Here is an 18,288-nt window from a genome sequence, read left to right as displayed (position 1 = left end):
AGCCGGGAAGAATAGAGGAGTCTAGTGAAAGAGGAGGAACCATTAGAATAGAGAGAAATTAGTTGCTAATGAGGCAGGGAAATCCAAGGGAGTGTGATATAGAAGCGCCGAGAAGATATTCCAAGGAGGAAGGATTGATCAAGTATGTCCAGTGCTGTCAAAATGTCGAGTAAAATGAAAACAGAGAATAACATTTCTTTGGCAAAATGTAGGTCATTGGTGACCTTGATACGGGTCCTTTCAGGGGAGTGGTATGGAAGGAAATTCCATCAGAGTGGGCTGGGAAGGGAAAGAGAATTGAAGAAATGGAGAAAGGGAATACTAACAACTTTTCGAAGAGTTTTGCTATGAAGGAGCAGAGAAATGGCGCTGTACCTGGAGGGCGCACGGTCAGAAGACAGTCTGCTGGTTTGATTGATGCTTTATTTTTAAATGGGTGATAAATAGCACGGCATGTTTTAAAGGCTGATGAGAATTATCCAGTAGAGAGGGAAATCGATTCATATCCCTGCACACATTTTGGTGGGAGGGGATAGGGAAATAAATGCTCTTGTTGAACACATTCTCCGAACGTGGCACCATTTAAACACATTTTAAACGCAGTAAATTGACATGTTGAGACTGTGAGGAAAAGATGTTAGGTGTGGAAGTAAGATACTGACGTGCACGGGGAAGGTTCTCGCATCAGAGCTTCTGCACTTCACAGCTGCCAAAACATCAGTCGCTTAGACCACAGTGCGAATGGGGTCTTTTAGAAGTTGTGCAATATGGCCGACTCAACCTTAAGATTGTTTGGGCTAGATCCTCTACCAACCAACCACTGGTGCAGACCCATGCCCAAATTTTCTTTGCAGATTTAAGAATCTGACTACATACATAACCCACTCACCACTGGCACCTCCAAAGATGCTGTCATTGCATTGCCCGATGCACCTCTCAGAAGGTCTTTGGCATCCAGAGGCAATGGAATACATTCACGGTAAACCATATACCCCAGTTTTCATGTCACAGTGTAACATCTGCACACACCCAATCCATCTCTGCACCTACAGGCAGAACTGAATTAGCAAAATTCCAAATAATCAAAGTTGTTCCAAAAATATTTTTTTATTTTCCTCCATCATTGTAGCAGGCATCTGAGAATGCCTGCCCAGACCATACTCCCTTCTCTAAGAGCCATCACACTCAGATTCCGCAGGATAGGGCAGCAGATCGTCCTGTGACTTGTGACAGGTGACCGGTCCTGGGAGTAGGCAGATGAGCAGTGCCTATATCAGACTGCCATCTAAAAATGCAAACTAAGGTGCCCAGATACCATATAAGTCAGCGTCATACCTCGCACAGCAGGAGCTGGCGCCGCGTCCTCCTACCTTCCTGGAAATGCTCACACCACTCTATGCCTTCCACATGAGAAGCCAGGGCTCAAGATCACCATTTATCCTCCAGACTGTCATCACCACATTTGGTCTTTCCATTCCCATTTCTGACCTGTCTCCCAGCCCTTCCCCATGCCCCAAAACCTTCTGTTGTGTGCTCTGGAACCTGTAATCCCTCATCAGCAAAATCCCCTTTACGTTCAACTTCTCTGAACATTTCATCAGGCTTTATGCCATAACCTTGTAGTTCTCAAACATTTTGGTCTCAGGGCTCTCAAAAAAGTATTCAGGACCCCCCAAAAAACTTTTGTTTCTGTGAGTTATATCTATCAGTACTTACTGGATTCGAAACACAATATTTAAATTAACTTATTAATTGAAAATCACTATAGTAAAACCATCACATATTTTATGAAAAATAACTTCACATACATGTATCTTTTTAAGTCACAGGAAGAATGACATTGTTTTACATTTCTGCAAATCTCTTCAACTTCCAGCTTAATGGAAGACAGCTGGATTCTCCTATCCACTCCTGCATTCAATCTGTTGTGTTATCACACATCACGTAGCCTCTGGAAAATTCCACTGTAGACTTGTGAGAGAATGAGAGCAAAAAGGCAAATAGTATCTTAGTGTTACTATGAAACTAGTTTTTGACTTATGGATCTCTGACAGGGTCGTGGAGACTCCCTGGGGTTCCTGAACTACACTTTGAGAATCACTGTTCTAAAGGAACACTGGCTCTCCCCTGAGGGCCTTCCCTCCTCCAAAGTCCTCTCAAATGGTGTTTTTTCTCCCGCACTCCTTGTATCACTGAATTTTGAGGGGGAGTAATTGTCTCCCTTGTGCCTTATGCCACTTCCAGACCATAGTCCCTCCCTAAAAATCCCATCAAACCATCAGATTGTTCTACCCACTTTCCCTCCTTGTTGTGGTCATTGCAATCTCTTGGGTTATCCTTCTCTTTCCTTGAAGCTTTAGCTCCCAGTTCAAGGTCACTCTCTTAGGTATTGCTCTTGGTGCTTTCAATGTCCGTTGAAGAATTATCTTAGGGATTTCAATATCCATAGATAGAATCCTTCCAGTATCCTCAACGCTCAGTTCCTTGACCGCTGCTCCAATGACCTTGTCCTTCACTCTACCACAGCCACTCACTCTCTTGGTCAGCCTTGACCTTGTCATTTCCTATTGCCTGCCACTCTCTCCCACTCTCTAACTTTCCACTTCTCTCCCTCTAGTTCCCTGACTCCCAGAATTCTTCAACTTCCCTGGGATATACTACCTTTTCATGGCTCTCAACCCCTCAGGTCCTCACTTCCCTCCTCATTCAGATTAGATTCCATTATTAACTTCTTCACATACACCCTAGACCCCCTTGCCCCTTTCTCGTTGCATTGCTTTGCTGAGCCAAGGTTGTGCAATCCAGTTCTCCTCTCCTCAGTGCCTACATCACTATAAACAGCTGGAGAAATGCAGGCAACCGCGTGTGCACACCCACCGCCCTCCTGGGCCCCGAATGCCACGCAGCACCCACACCAAATGCCTCTAGTCTTTCCACACTTCTACTGTCTCCCACATTCCAGAGTTTTCTTCCACATCCTTCACTCTCACCTGAGGACCTTCATTCCTTCTTTGCATGATAATATAAGAACGTCTAGTAACAGTTTCAATAATGCTTTGGACTGAATGATTATGTTCCCCCAAATTCATATGTTGAACCTCTAGTTCCCAATGCGATGGTATTTGGAGGTGGGGCCTTTGGGAGTTAATTAAGGTTAAATGAGGTCATGACGTTGCGGCCCTCATGAAAAAACTAATGAGAGAGAAAGAGACACAAAAGCCATATGTCTTTCTTTTCCTCTGTATTTCTCTGTCTCTCTCTCTCTCTCTCAAAAAAGAAAATCCATTGGGCTTCCTTGGTGGCGCAGTGGTTGAGAGTCCGCCTACCAATGCAGGGGACACGGGTTCGAGCCCCGGTCCAGGAGGATCCCACATGCCGCAGAGCAGCTGGGCCCGTGAGCCACAACTACTGAGCCTGCGCGTCTGGAGCCTGCGCTCCGCAACAAGAGAGGCCGCGGTAGTGAGAGGCCCGCGCACCGCGATGAAGAGTGGCCCCCGCTTGCCGCAACTAGAGAAAACCCTCGCACAGAAACGAAGACCCAACACAGACAAAACTAAAATAAATTTTTAAAAAAAATCCATGTGAACATACAGTAAGAAAGCAGCATCTGCAAGCTGTGAAGAGAGGCTTCACCAAGAATCAAAGCTGCTGGTACCTTGATCTTGAACTTCCCAGTCTCTACAACTGTGAGAAGATGGATGTCCGTTGTTTAAGCCCCCCAGTCTATATGGTATTTATTACAGCAGCCTGAGCTGACTGACACACGTACCACCGCTGCTGTGCCTATGCGCCTGCTAGACTCTGTAGCCATACTCCGCCTCCGTCCTATTGCTGGAGATGGAGCTGCCGGGGCCGAATCTGAGGCTAAACCCTCCATTGTGCAACTGGTCCCGTCCCCCCACATCTCCTAGCCGGGCGGTGGGGGGTACTCCACTCCCACCCTTCCAGTTTATGTAGAACAGACCAGCTTGAAAGATTTTTCCGTATTCATTGTCCCTAATATTTATTCTCTTTTTCTTTCTTTGACCCCCTCCAGTCAGGCTTTCATCTTCTCCATCCCGCTGAAACTACTCGTCAGCATTGCCCGTGATCTCCATGTCACATAGGAACTCAAACACTTGTTGAAGGAATGAATTCTCAGAGAGTGAGGATCTCCCAACAGAAAAGTCGCACGTGTGTGTGCGTGTGCACACACACACACACTCACACACAGATAGAGGGAGGAGGACAGAGAAAGAGAGAGAGAGAGAGAACTCTTCCTGGCCCCAGCTCCCACAAAGCCTGGCTTGGCCTTATGTCTCCGAGAGGCCTCTTTCATTTAAGAGTGGGGTATAGGTAAGGCTGTCCTTTGCAACACAGGAATCTTGACCAGAACAGTCATCTCTTCTAGTATTGATATAACCCAACTCTTGCCATCAAGAAATGCTTCCTTGTGGGGAAGAAGCCTAAACCTTGATTTAGACCTAGTAGCATTATTTCAGGGCGGTTCCTTAATCCATGAGAGTCTCAGTTGCAGACGCAATCTGGTTTTCAGGGATTTTATAAAGTCTAAATGAAGTTTATGAGAGTTATGTGAAATATTTGGCATAGTGCTTGGCACACTGCAGTACCTTTTTTTAGTAGCAATAGAAAAGTAACGAGGCCTCATATTCAAAACAGGAGATCTTGTGTGTTTATTGTCTATAATGTTTGTTTCCCTAATCCCAATTCCTTTATGATAAAGCCTAGTTGAGCTTGATTCCCAGTTTGATTCACATGTTTCAACCTTTCTTTATTCTCTAATGTTTATTGTTATTACTGCAGCACAAATATACTCTTGTATTAAAAAATACTGTTGAGTATAAAGGAGACTTCAACAAGTGGTCCAAAAATATGGAAATAAAATGGTAATCCTAAAACATGACCCTCACATGCTCACTTCAAAAATAGATAAAAATAAGGAGCAGAATCACATAAATATAACATAAGGACATAAGATAGTAGTCTTCATTGGTTATATACAAAGACAAATGGAATAAGTAGGAGTGTGTTTATGCTTATTCACTCCTGTTGGGGTAGGGGAAGGGAAAGGAAGAGGGGAGGATAAGAAAGGGAAGAGTGTGGAAGAAGAGAAAGAAAAAGACAGGGAGAGAGATGGTTTTGGCCAGTGAAAGAGCTCTGGCGAGGAGAGTCATCTAGGCTATAGTCAAGAGGCCTGATGAAAAAAATCCCTCAAGGCAATCTATCCCCCTTTCCTCAGAGTCAGTGCCCATCTCTCAAGTCTCTAACCACAAGTTCAGTGTCCTAGGTACCACGATGCAGCCACAAGGTGTATCCAATGCAAAGTAAGCTTCTGGGGATTGACTCATGCTAACTAGATTCTCCAGAGCCTGATGTATAAACTAACATACTAATTAATATGTAACCAGTAATTTTAGTTTCTAGGACTCTGCCTAGAATCACATTGATAAATTTTCTGTTTTTCCTGCATTAGTAGGAAATTTATTCACTTTCCATTTTAATCTAAGTCTTCCTGTGCACGATGGAATTCCCATTGTACCCTAAACATTGCATCCTATGCCACCCTCTTCCATCATCCCTCTCTTCTTCTTCCCTCCCTTCCTTCCTTCCTTCCCCCCACCCCCCCCAAATGTGGAATCTACAATAACAACAGTTACAACTGACATTAATATTAATTGCAGACATACGATGTACTGGCACTGTGTCAGGTGCTTTGCAAGCAGTATCTCACACCTCAGATGACACTATGACATGGGTGCTACTATTACCCCCATTTTACAGATGAAGAATTGAGGCTAAAATGAACACTTTAGTCCTTTCCCAAGGTCACCCAGCTTGTCAGAAGTAGAAATAACCACAAATTACAAGGTTTTCTTTCCCACTGTAAGTTCTTCCCTACCCTGAGTCATCTCGACCTCCCAATTTAGGGAGAGGAAGTTACAGAGCTGTTTGGGGAAGATAAATATTCTCATCCAAACCACCAACTGTAGGGAGGTTTTCTGCTGGACATGGGAAAGGAGGAGAATTCTGCAATAGGAGAAAGTGGGCAGTTGCAGGATGCCCTGTCCCTTTGGACAACTGTCCCTAGCAGCTGGGTCAAGGTGAGCCAGGCCAGCCCCTGGATGGCCGTGGCTCAGAGAGAACTCTCTCTTCATTCTCTGGCATGAAGTGGGGCAGCTCTGATCTGACATCACTCAACGTCTGTTCCACTTCTCCTAAGTATGGTACTCATGTTACCAGAGTTAGGGTGTTTCAGCCTGGCTTTCATCAGTGAAGTCTAACTTACGGCATTTCTCAAGCTCTCCTCTGAGGAAGAGTAAACCACAAGCTGTTGCTAGTGTTACTGGAAAAAGTTCTTCACTCAAATAATTTTTGGATATACCGTGCACACAATATCGTAACATGCATCTGTGTGTTAAGAACTTGGGGGCAGTCTGCAGGAAAGAAACATTCAGTAATGTAATTTCTTTTCATGGACTACTGTGAAGAGTTTAGGGATATAGTTTTCCACAGAACACCATTGGGAAAATGCTGTCCTAGATAGGAGAATTGCACGTCAGTCAAATTTGCTTTGAAGAGGTCCCAGGACTAAATAAGATCAACGGGAGTCCTTAACAGAGTCTACTCAGCCGACTTTGCTTTCAGTTTTTTAATTGCTTGAATGACTAATCTATGGATACTATCCAAAGTTACAGGGAAAATGTCTCCCTCCTTCACTTTCCACTGCAGAAACCAAATGAGTAACCTTCGCAATCATCCCCCCGACCTGCCCATGCATCTCATCTGGGCTGGAGAAAAGAATAAGAACCAGCCACCTCCTTCATGAGAAAGGCTGTTGAGACCCGATGGAGATGCGATCAAGGGCATTTGATCATAAATTAGCGCGAGCAGCCATATTTCCTGAGAGCACACCTGGTACGGGGCCCGGGCTAGGCCCCCAGCAGACAGTGGGTGACCTGTTTAATTGTACAGCCTGCCTCTGCCTGTGATGCCTCATGGGCCTGTCCGTCTGGGGAATACCCAGAACCTAGCACTGTGCCTCCACTGAGTAGACACTCAATAAATATTTATGAAAGGAAGGAAGAGTAGGAGGAAGGAAACAAATGGAGGTTTGGAGATGCTAACTTGCCCAGCATCACACCTCTAGCAAGCGGGAGAGCCAGGGTTTAAATGCCAAACCCCTGAGCTCTCCCACATCTGACGAACCGGCAAGCTTTTTGTTAACCAGCACACAACCAGCTTTGAGGAGCTGGTGTGAGGCTCTGGCCATGTGTGCTCTGTACATTAGCTTTGGCATTACTGTAGCTTATGCAATCAAAATTGCACCTTTTTTTTGGAGTGCCTGGTAATAACAGCTAAAATTTATTGAGCACTTACTATGTACCACTTACTACCCTGAGAACATGACACAGCTCATTGCCCATGACATCCTAAGAAGAAAGTACAATGATAAACCCATTTCACAGATGCGGAAACTGAGGAGCAGAGAGATTTAGATGACAATCTCTAATTAAGTGGTGGAGTCAGGATTTGAACTGAGGCAGTTTGACCCTCAAATCCCTGCTTTTAGCCTCTTTGCTACATCTATTCCTTCCGTCCAATGATAGACAATCCCAAGAGAAGGAAAAGACGGAGGCAAGTACCACCCACAGCTGGATAATTAAATATATTTATTTTATTAATTTAACCCTGAAAAATGTTTACATATTTCTAAGCACATCACCAGTATCGACTCATTTAATTCTTATAATACCGCAAAACTGTATGAGGCTGGTACTATTATTATTTCCATTTCATAGATGAGAAAACTGAGGCACAGAGAGTTTAGTAACTTGCCCAAAGTCACACAGCAAGTGGCAGAGCTGGGAGTCAAACCCAGGCCATCTGGATCCCTAGTCCTTAGGCTTAACCGCTACGGGGTGCTGCCCACTGGGAACATGCAGACACCTCATTTAAAAGTGAAATACCCTCCCAAGACCAGTGGCTAAAATGATCTCGAAGAGGAACTCAGAGCCATCTGCAGTCCTGGAAGTTAAATGGGGGCCAGGGAGCTTTAGATTTCCTGGCTGAAAATGTTCCTGCTCATCCTACTAGAAATTAATAGCCTATTGTTTTTTGCATTCCTGCAGGAGGGGTGGGCCATTCTCCCTGAGCCCCCGCTGTTTCTGGAAGAGCAAGCTCTCAGCCAGTGTCAACCAGGTAAAAGACTGATAGGTGAAGGGCCCAAATCTCTTTGTCGAGAGAACCCGGCAGAGATGGGTCTGCTCCTGCTTTTTCTGCTGGTCTAGGAGCTGGGACCCTTCCTCCTCTCTTTGCAGGAAACCTGCCTTGGGTCAGTTCACAGCCCCTCTGCACCTCTGACAGAGGGAGTTGGGGGAAGGAAAGGATGAAAGAAAAGATGTGAGTCAGGGTATTTGTTAGGAGAAGGGGCAAAATGTCTTCAGAGGAAGCATGAGAAGCTGCAAACACAGCATCTAAGAAATGACATTGAACTACTGGCAGTGAATCCTGCCGAGCTCAGTAAGCCTTCCCCCAGCTGTGCTGGACAGGCAAGAGCTCCGAGACAGGGTGGGAGTGATGTCTGTCCGGGCACAGGGCAGGGGCTCCATGAAAATGTGCTGAATAACTTGTAACATGAATATAAGCGAACAGCCCCTTAAAACTTTGGTTTTTCCTTTTCTCCGGTCCATAAATGTTTGCCTCCTTTTTCTGTTTGCCAGTATGACTGAAGGGATGCTATATATAGGCTGGACCCCAGCCTCATTCCCAGCCACTCTTTCTTTTCGCGCCCCCCAACCCTATGCCAAGTCACACTAAGCTGCTTGCATTCTTGGAAAGGCAGGACTGCATTCAGGTCAAGGGTTCAGGTGATGGAGACAAGCCAGACTTCAGCGCTCATCCGGCAACATACCATTGTGAACGTGGGCACATTACTTAACCTCTCAGGGCCTGGAGCACCCTGTTCTCCTGCCCCCCCTTATAAATACCCGCTTCCCCCCTCCAGGGGCCAGGGCAGGATTGCCTTCCCTTCCCCACCGGGCGGCCTGCCCAGCACTTTGCATACCCTCCCCTCAGCGTTGACCTCAGCGCGTTGCAGGGATCCGTCCACCTGCTTGGCTTGAGGCTGCTTTCTGAAACCTTTGATGCTAAAACTCTCAATTCTAATGACATTTATTATTTGGTCTAATTATAAATCCTGGTGCTGCTGTAAGGACAAATAGGGCCACCTGAAGTTCTGTCTGGGCGAGCCATTGATATAATCAATCAGTGCCTTGATCACATTGCCATGATGTTTTTATTTGGTCTAATTATAAAATATGTTTTAAAATATACAAGTTTATATAAAACGAAAGTCATCTTTAATCCTACCATTACCACTTGGTAAACTCCTATACAAAAATGTATAGAACCCAGTCGGGACCATTTTGTATATTCATTTATTCTTTCTTTCATTTATTCTCTCCACAAATGTTGCTGGTATCTCTTCTGCCAAGACCCAACAATAAGCAAGAGAGACAAAGGCCCTGCCCTCATGGAGCTGACATCTTATTGGGGGAAAGAGGCAAACATACACATTTTCACTCTTCACAACCATCCAATGCGTGAGAATGAGAGTGGAAAAGGCAAATCAAGTAAGATTATTATCCTCCTCATCGTCATCATTATTAGTATTATTAAAATAGTTTTGAACTCATGCACCCCACGAAGGGGTCTCAAGCAACTAAGACCATCTACATAATTGGCAGTGCAAACTGAAAATGGCTGAGGGGTGTGTGTGTGTCTCTTGTTCAAAAGTTACTTAGAATTTCAAGACAGCCACAGCACAGCATTAAACAGAGCACCGGCCCTTCTCATCAGGGGGCCCTGAATGACCGCACAGGTCCTGAGGGCTTCTTCAGAGGTTCCTGGACCACACTTTGAGAACTGCTACTGCAGAATATGAGCTGCATCTTGCATCAGGTGGCTGACTTAGGGCCACAAGTATACACCAAAACGCTATAGAGGTAGCAGTCTGCGTGTGTGTGTGTGTGTGTGTGTGTGTGTGTGTGTGAGCTTCTGGATCACCAGGCATAAGTGTTCTTGATCACTTGTGCACATTTTCCCCTTGTGTGCCTTCCACATAATCTGCCCTGTTCAGTCTATTACACACACACACACACACAGAGATCCACACACACACCCCTCTAGCTGAAAGTTTGCACCCCTTGTGTTCCAAATGGCGGCACACCCGATACTCAGATATTCATCATAGTTTCCTGTTTTGTGTTTCTATTGTGGTTGCAGGCTTTGATCAGCCGAACTGATGTCTATGGTCCCCATTTTCCTGTTTGGTGCCTAACACACAGTAGGCTCTCTATGCTTTTGCTGAGGTGAATTTTATAATTCCAGTGGCTGGGGGGAAATTCCACTTACTAAATGCCGTTAACAACTGACGGCTGACAACACAAATGCAGCAGCTGGTCCTCCCTCCCGAGAACCAGGCTCTTCGGGAGATCAGCAACCCCATGACCAGTGGGTGGACTTGTGCGTTCAAATGACGGTCCATCATTTTCCTGAAATAAGTGAGCAATATTACCTGATGTTCCTGAGGCTCAGATATGTATATAGCTAATAAAGGGCCTACGTTTTGATAGTATTTAGAAGGATGCCCTCAGATTCCTGGTAACAAATTAGTCTATTTTAATGAACATTATACGTGTTTATAAATAAAATACAGAGCCATTTACAATTCTGGTCAAATCACCTCTCTCTCCAGCACAGAGGGAGGGGACTGTGACCTCTCTCTCACTCTTAAGACAAAAATCACACAGTAGAGGTATTAATCCTTCACCTAAAATAGACCTTCTTCTACTCACATGAGAAGTTAGTGCTGCTGCAAGTGCAAAGGACCCAGGACCTTGAGTTCAAATCTGCCACTTTACAGACGGCTCAGAGATAAGAAGTGACTTCTTTGTCCAAGATCACAGAGCTATTTAATAGCAGCTCCGGGACACACACCCAACTCTCCAAACAGTTAGATAATGGACCATCCACACCAGAATAATGTGGGGTTTCAGGACAGTATGGGTCCAGATTACTGAAAATTTAACCACTGCTTCATCCGGGATCACTAACAAGTAAAGCCTGAAGTATCTTTTCCAAAGCCAGCTGGACGTCAAACCCTCCACTAGTGCCCTGAGTACCATCCCTTTCCCAACGTTCGTTTGAAACATCTTTCCTCCATTTTCAGCATCTTTGTCCTCTTCCCTTCCACTGGCCCCTTTTCCTTCCCTCCAATGTGTATTTATTGCCTTGGGGAGAAGAAAAAACAAGACTTCATAAGGTTAGCTGCTCCTCGTAATTATAATTCTATTTCTTTCTCGGTTGTTACTGCCAAACTCCCGGAGGTGATATATACATCGAGGCCTCCCTTTTCTCACCTCCCTTGACTCCTGTAAGCCCTTGCAGCCTGGCTGCCGTCCCAGCGCTTAACAGAAACCAAGGGTCAATGACGTGCTTGTCCTAAATCAAATGTCTTTGACTTGGTCCTAATTCTCCTTGACGTCACTGACCATGCTTCCCTAATAGTGATAGTCGTCGTGATAATACAGAAGCTTTTATACTTAAAAATAGGTCAGGTCTTAAAAAGCCATTTGTAAGTTCAGTGTTTAAAAGGGCTTTGGAGCCAGACGGCCTCGTTCATCTCTTGCTTTGCACCACTGACTAGCAGGGTGCCTTGTGCCGCAGCTTCCGTAGTGATAAACTGGGAACATAACAGTACGTAGCTCAGAGAGTTTGGGTGAAAGTCCACGGAGTACTTTTAGAACACTGTCTGGCACATATTACATGCTCAATAAATGTGAGTTGCTATTGTCGGTATAATATTTGTAAATCGAAGATGACCGAGAGGAGTTTACATTTGCAATATCCGTTCACATACCCACCAATGGAAGCACTGGTTGATGCTGTGACATTTCTGTTTCTCCTTGCTGCTGACATACATCTTTCTCGGGTATATTTCCTTGAAACAGATCAATTTGGAAATCTGTAGAGGCAATTGACACTCCTTCCCCAGATGGTCTCCGTAAGTAACTTAGAGATCTATGGGGTCCATACCCCAATCACCCCAGGTTCATTTTAATGAGGAACGGAGTCATATGAACTTTAAATTTATGAAACACCCAGGCTTGCAACAAAAATCTCCAAGTGGGCTTCCCTGGTGGCTCAGTGGTTAAGAGTCCGTCTGCCAATGCAGGGGACACGGGTTCGAGCCCTGGTCCGGGAAGATCCCACATGCCACGGAGCAACTAAGCTTGTGTGCCACAACTGCTGAGCCTGCGCTCTAGAGCCCGCGAGCCACAACCACCGAAGCCCGTGCACCTAGAGCCTGTGCTCCGCAACAAGAGAAGCCACCGCGATGAGAAGCCCACGCACCACAACCAAGAGTAGACCCCACTCTCCGCAACTAGAGAAAGCCCGCGTGCAGCAACGAAGACCCAATGCAGTCAAAAATAAATAAGATGAATCAATTTATTTTTTTTAAAAAATCCAAAAATCTCCAAGCAGTGCTTTCCACTTCCGCAAGCTAAGCCCCTGCATTTCCCATTGCCTAGCCGGCTCCTAAATGTGCATGAGGCTTCTGGGGTTGAGGCTCTGCTCCAGCCTCCTAACTGAGATTTTTCTTCTATTTTGCTCTTCATTTTTTTCTTGCTTCAGGCTGACAACTGTAGCGTACGTGACTCAACAGTTCCCACGTACTATGTGATCCCCTCTTTATTCTATGTGTTGATGATTTGATGCTGATGACAAGGATGGAGGATATTTCCTGAGCGCTTACTATGTGCCCAGCTCGGTTCTCAGCACTTTAAATGCACCATTGTCCCCACTTCCCCACTTCACCCCAAAGGCACATGTAGAATTCTTTTTCTCACTTTCAATTTTTAAAAATGGCTTCTACTTTCATTTCCGTTATGAGTGAATCTCGAAGTAACATGTTTAACACTCCCTGCTTTTGTGCATATAGGAAATAAAAGATTTAGTAAATATTCATAAGACACCTCAAAAACAAGGACACACACAACCAACAAGCCATAAATAAGGGACAATCAAAAGTCTGAAACTAAAGTAACTGCCCCGTTGACTCCCTCCTCTCTTTGGTGGCAGTGGATATGCTTTTGTCCAGAGCATGACTTTGTTCCTAAGTACAAAATAAGCTGAAAGATGATTAGAGAAGCTTCTGTAGGATTGTTGAGTGTTTACCAAGTCCCAGGCTCTGTGCTAAGAGCTTTACACGCATTATCTTCTTGAATCATCAAGATAATCATGAACTGAGTATCGTTAGCGTCTCCATTCTACAGATAAGGACACTGAGGTTAAGAAGATAATTTGCCCAAGTCATATTGGGCCAAGATTCAGACACAGGTGCATCTGCCTTCAAAGCCCATGCTCTCAGCAGCTCAATTCCTAGGCTGACTTCTGCAGCAGTATGTTCTCTAAGTTTTCCCAGAGAGAAAAAAAGACACCTGGCTGCCAATGTCTTTTCTGCTTTCTCTCCCTTCTCCCATTCCCCGTGGGACTTTTCAAGTCCTGGAGGAGATCATTCACTTTCACGTTATCACCAATCTTGACTATAAACATTTTTAAGTCATCTCATTCACTCGTATCTCTCTAAAGACTTCCATAACTCCTGGCGCGTAGTACATAACCAACATATATTTGTTGAATAATTGAACAAATCACCTTTCTAAAGGTGATTTGAAAAATGGTAATCATTTTATTCTTGAGAAATGATCTAAGAGCTTCAACCTTTAAGATTTTATGGGTTTTGGCCCTTGCGATGTTGGAGCTCATTGTATGCAAAGTATAGGTTCTCAACCCCGGGTGATTTCATACCCTCATCTCCACCATGCCAGGGACATTTAGCAGCGTCAGAAACATTTTTTTTTTTTTTTTTTTTTTGCGGTACGCGGGCCTCTCACTATTGTGGCCTCTCCCGTTGCGGAGCACAGGCTCCAGATGCGCAGGCTCAGCGGCCGTGGCTCACGGGCCCAGCCGCTCCGCGGCACGCGGGATCTTCCCGGACCGGGGCACGAACCCGTGTCCTCTGCATCGGCAGGCGGACTCTCAACCACTGCGCCAGCAGGGAAGCCCCAGTCAGAAACATTTTAAATTCTCACGACTGGTGGTGGGCGGAAGGGAAGAGGACGCCAATGGCATCTAGTGGTAAGGATGCCTTTAAACATCCTACAGTACACAGGAGAGTCGCCCATGGTAAAGAACATAATCTGGACCAAAATGTCAGTAGTGCTGAGGTTGAGAAACCTGATATAAGGGTTTGTTCTTCCTAAAGCTGGTGTCCTGGTGGCTGAGATGCGGCAGGGATGTATAAACCCTCTGTTTATCTGAGTGCCAAGTACCATAATCCAGGGTCAGTATTCCCCTCTTATTTGAATGGAAGGAACGGGGAAAAATTGCGGATCCCGCTTGAGGGTTCAGAGATGTAACTCCTGGTCCTAAAACCCGGAACTGACATGATTTAGTGCCATAAACAAGGGGCTGGGCCCAACTTCTCTTCTGTAAAAGGGGTGCGGATGGGGGTGGCCTCTTTTAACTCTAAAATCCTCAGGTTTTAACACATTTTGAAAGTTGAACTTTTCTTTCTTTTTTAACGTATCCTTCTGGTTCCACATCCAATCCCAGGTCAAGTTTTATGTTTACTCTTAAGACACGCCTGCAATTTTCTCCTTTCACTTCTCTGTACCCCCTCTTCCCCACCACACACAACCACTTCCTCTACCCAGACCGTCATTGTCACCACCTGGATTACAGCATGAAATTCCTAATCGACCTCCTTCTCTCCAGGCTAAATCCTCAAGAGATTCACGAGCTTGACCTGGAGGCCCCGTATCCCCTAATCTGTGACATAAGGCATGTTTTCTCCCCTCTTCATTTTCTCTCCACCTTCCTTGGAGAACAGCGGATGCTTCAGAATCCTTCTCCATGGAAGTTTCCCCCAAGTCAGCAGAATTGCCTCTTCTTTGCACACACTCTAGTAACCCTTTCTGTCTAAAAGCAGAGCATAAATTTCCCTGGAGAAGGGTGCCCTCCTGGTACCAATGAGAAAAGAACATTCTTATTAGCTGAGATGGGGAGTTGAGGCTAAAAGAGCCTGCACAAATAAACATTATTAAAACAACCCTTATCGTCCCATATATTCCCTAGTCACTTTCCGGTAATTTACCACCCCTAGAAGCCCAAACCCCTTTCCTTTGTCTAGTCACTTCTCCACAATTTATCCCCCTTTGTTAAAATGGTATCTAACCCCCAAATCTAAGTGCTTCTTGAGATTTCCACTTCTTTTCTATGAAGCCCCCCATGCCACATAAAAATATTAATATCAAATGAAATTTGTAGGCTTTTCTCCTGTTACTCTGTCATTTGTCAGCTTAATTCACAGTCCTGAGTCTCAGAACCTAAGAGGGTAGAGGAAAATTTTTTCTTCCCCTACAAAGGCAAAATTATTAGAAAAGTACTGACCACAGGTGTTTGTACACAATGATCACATTGAGGGGTACTGTCCATTGTCCCAATGGTGGGGGAGTGGGGAGGATCTTCTGTTTAGAAAATCGTGGTGACGAGCCTTTAGTTATAAAAAGTTATCTGGGGCTTCCCTGCTGGCGCAGTGGTTAAGAATCTGCCTGCCAGTGCAGGGGACACGGGTTCGAGCCCTGGTCTGGGAAGATCCCACATGCCACGGAGCAAATAAGCTTGTGTGCCACAACTGCTGAGCCTGCGCTCTAGAGACCGCGAGCCACAAGTACTGAAGCCTGCGTGCCTAGAGCCCGAGCTCCACAACAAGAGAAGCCACCGCCATGAGAAGCCCGCGCACCGCAACGAAGAGTAGCCCCCGCTCGCCACAACTAGAGAAAGCCCGTGCGCAGCAACAAAGACTCAAAGCAGCCAGAAATTAATTAATTAATTAATAATTAATGTTTTAAAAACTTATCTGGCTCTGAGTGGAATGGGGAAGCAGAAATAAGGGAAGCTAAAAGTGTTCTCCAGAATAAGGTAACAAGAATTCTCTGTTTTTCCCTTGAAGCCTGAGCCAAAGGGATATTGGAGGGGCTCAGGAGTCATATAACAGAAGAAAATGAAAGCAGTTGCTCTTCAGGGTGAAGGTGGGTACAGGCCCCGGCAACAGAGAAACTGACCAGGTCAAAGACAGAGATGACCTAGACGCTATGTTCAATAACATTGCTAGGTTATTTAGTAACTGGTTATCTAGTGGTTACTATGTGCTAGGCAAGGTTCTAAGCACCTTACAAGTATTAAGTCATTTAATCCTTATGGCAATTCCACTTGTATTATTTATTATCACTATTTTATAGACGAGGACACTGAGGCAAGTGTCCTGAGAAGTTACGTGACTTACTTCACATCACACGACTGGTAGGAGGCACCGCTGGAATTTGAACCTGGGCAGTCTGACGTGACGATCTGTGCTTTTAATGACTTTACTATCTTGCAGGTGCGTGTGCTTGCTCTGTGATGTAATTCTATCAGCTCAGAAAAATATGGGAAGTAAGGTTGAGAGAGAATGAAATCTACGCTCTTTAGCCTGGGGGCTGAGTGGTTCAGAGCGCTGAAAGCAGCCCCCAGCGTCCGCAAGGAGGGGCAAGAGGTAATGGAGGAAAAGCAGACGGCAGGAGGGCAAAGCCAGAGATGGTGCTGGGCTCTCTCCTCTGCTGAATCCTCTGTGGGGATGGGTAGGTCGCACAGTATTTTTTCTGGTTATGGGAGGAAAGGGTGAGACCAGTTCCATCTGGACCACCCCAAGACGCCTTAGGTAGAGCAGGGTTCCAAAAATGATGAGTTTAAAAAAAGTGGTAAGTTAACTTGCTTGTCCTTTGCCGCCCAGGAGAAAGCGTAGGTAGCTGCACACCACTCCACCCCCATCCCCACCATGACCTGCATTTCCTCCTCCTTCCTCCCCCCTCCAGGGGAAGAGTGGAGAGTTCCCTGCAGGATGTGGAGGTTTGGGGCCGGGATGGGGGAGGCGCTAATTATCCTCACCCACTACAAAGTGTGAGCATCACGGGATTCCGGAGAGAGAACAGAAGGCCCCTTGCCTTCCTGCCCCTGAACAATCGACCAGAAGGAAGTTGGGACACTCAGCCCCTGGATTTCCCTGCAGGAAACCCAGGCCCTATGAGGGCCTCCTGCTTCCCGTCCCTCTCTGCCCTGGTTCAGCTCCAGGTGAGCACGCTGCCTGTTTGGTAAACAGACAGAAAGGACCGAGTGCAATTCATACAGTTTGCTGTTGTTGTGAATTTTAACTTAGTTGCTTTTAGAAATAACAATTTTTAAAATCTCAACTTCATCAGAGAGGGATACAGTAAGTCCACTACATACGAACGAGTTCTATTCCAAGAGCATGTTCATAAGTCCAATTTGTTCATAAGTCCAACAAAGTTAGCCTAGGTACACAACACAAGCGGCTATATAGTACTGTACTCTAATAGGCTTATAATACTTTGCACACAAATAATACATAAAAAACAAACACAGAAATAAAGAAAACATTTTTAATGTTATAGTAGAGTATCTTGAAAAGCACAGTAGTCCAGTACTACAGCTGGCATACAGGGGCTGGCATCCAGTGAACAGGCAAGGGCTTCCCTGGTGGCGCAGAGGTTGAGAGTCCGCCTGCCGATGCAGGGGACGCAGGTTCGTGCCCCGGTCCGGGAAGATCCCACGTGCCGCGGAGCGGCTGGGCCCGCGAGCCGTGGCCGCTGAGCCTGCGCATCCGGAGCTTGTGCTCCACAACAGGAGAGGCCACAACAGTGAGAGGCCCGCGTACCGCAAAAAAAAAAAAAGAACAGGCAGGAAGAGTTACTGACTGAGGAGGGAGAGGAGGGGCGAGATGGTAGAGCTCAAGGCTCGTCAGCAATAGGAGGCGGAGGGCAAGCTGCAATTCCACTCATGCCTGACGTTGACGGCACAAGCTGTGGCTCCTTGCTGGAACCAGATGCACATTTGCATCTTTGAAAGTTCGCATCTTGAAGTTTTGCATGTAGGGGACTTACTGTACTAAATATTACTTCCATTTACCCTGAGCCTAGTGTGTGCTCATACTCAGCACTGAGAAAATAGGAGAGTCGGCCTCTTAATATACTTGAGTGGTACTTAATTACTAGAGCTACTTAATGACTTTCCTGAGGCTCATTTTTCCTCAGTACGGTGGGAACATCGATACCTACCTTACGGAGGTGTTGTGATATTAAATTTAAATTCTGTGTGAAGGCATCT

General features: G+C 45.6%; 1 protein-coding gene across 4 annotated transcripts in view; it reads right to left on the bottom strand.

Annotated features, from left to right (window-relative positions):
• Nucleotides 1–18,288, bottom strand: part of LOC131759290 (proline-rich protein 5-like) — a 214,089-nt gene that overhangs the window by 153,654 nt on the left and 42,147 nt on the right. The gene's annotated exons all lie outside the window — the stretch shown is intronic.

Source organism: Kogia breviceps, chromosome 7 (assembly GCF_026419965.1).
Source record: "Kogia breviceps isolate mKogBre1 chromosome 7, mKogBre1 haplotype 1, whole genome shotgun sequence".
In the NCBI taxonomy this organism is placed as follows: domain Eukaryota; kingdom Metazoa; phylum Chordata; class Mammalia; order Artiodactyla; family Physeteridae; genus Kogia; species Kogia breviceps.
The sequence above is the reverse complement of the archived record's forward strand: the minus strand, read 5'-3'. Positions and strand labels throughout refer to the sequence as shown.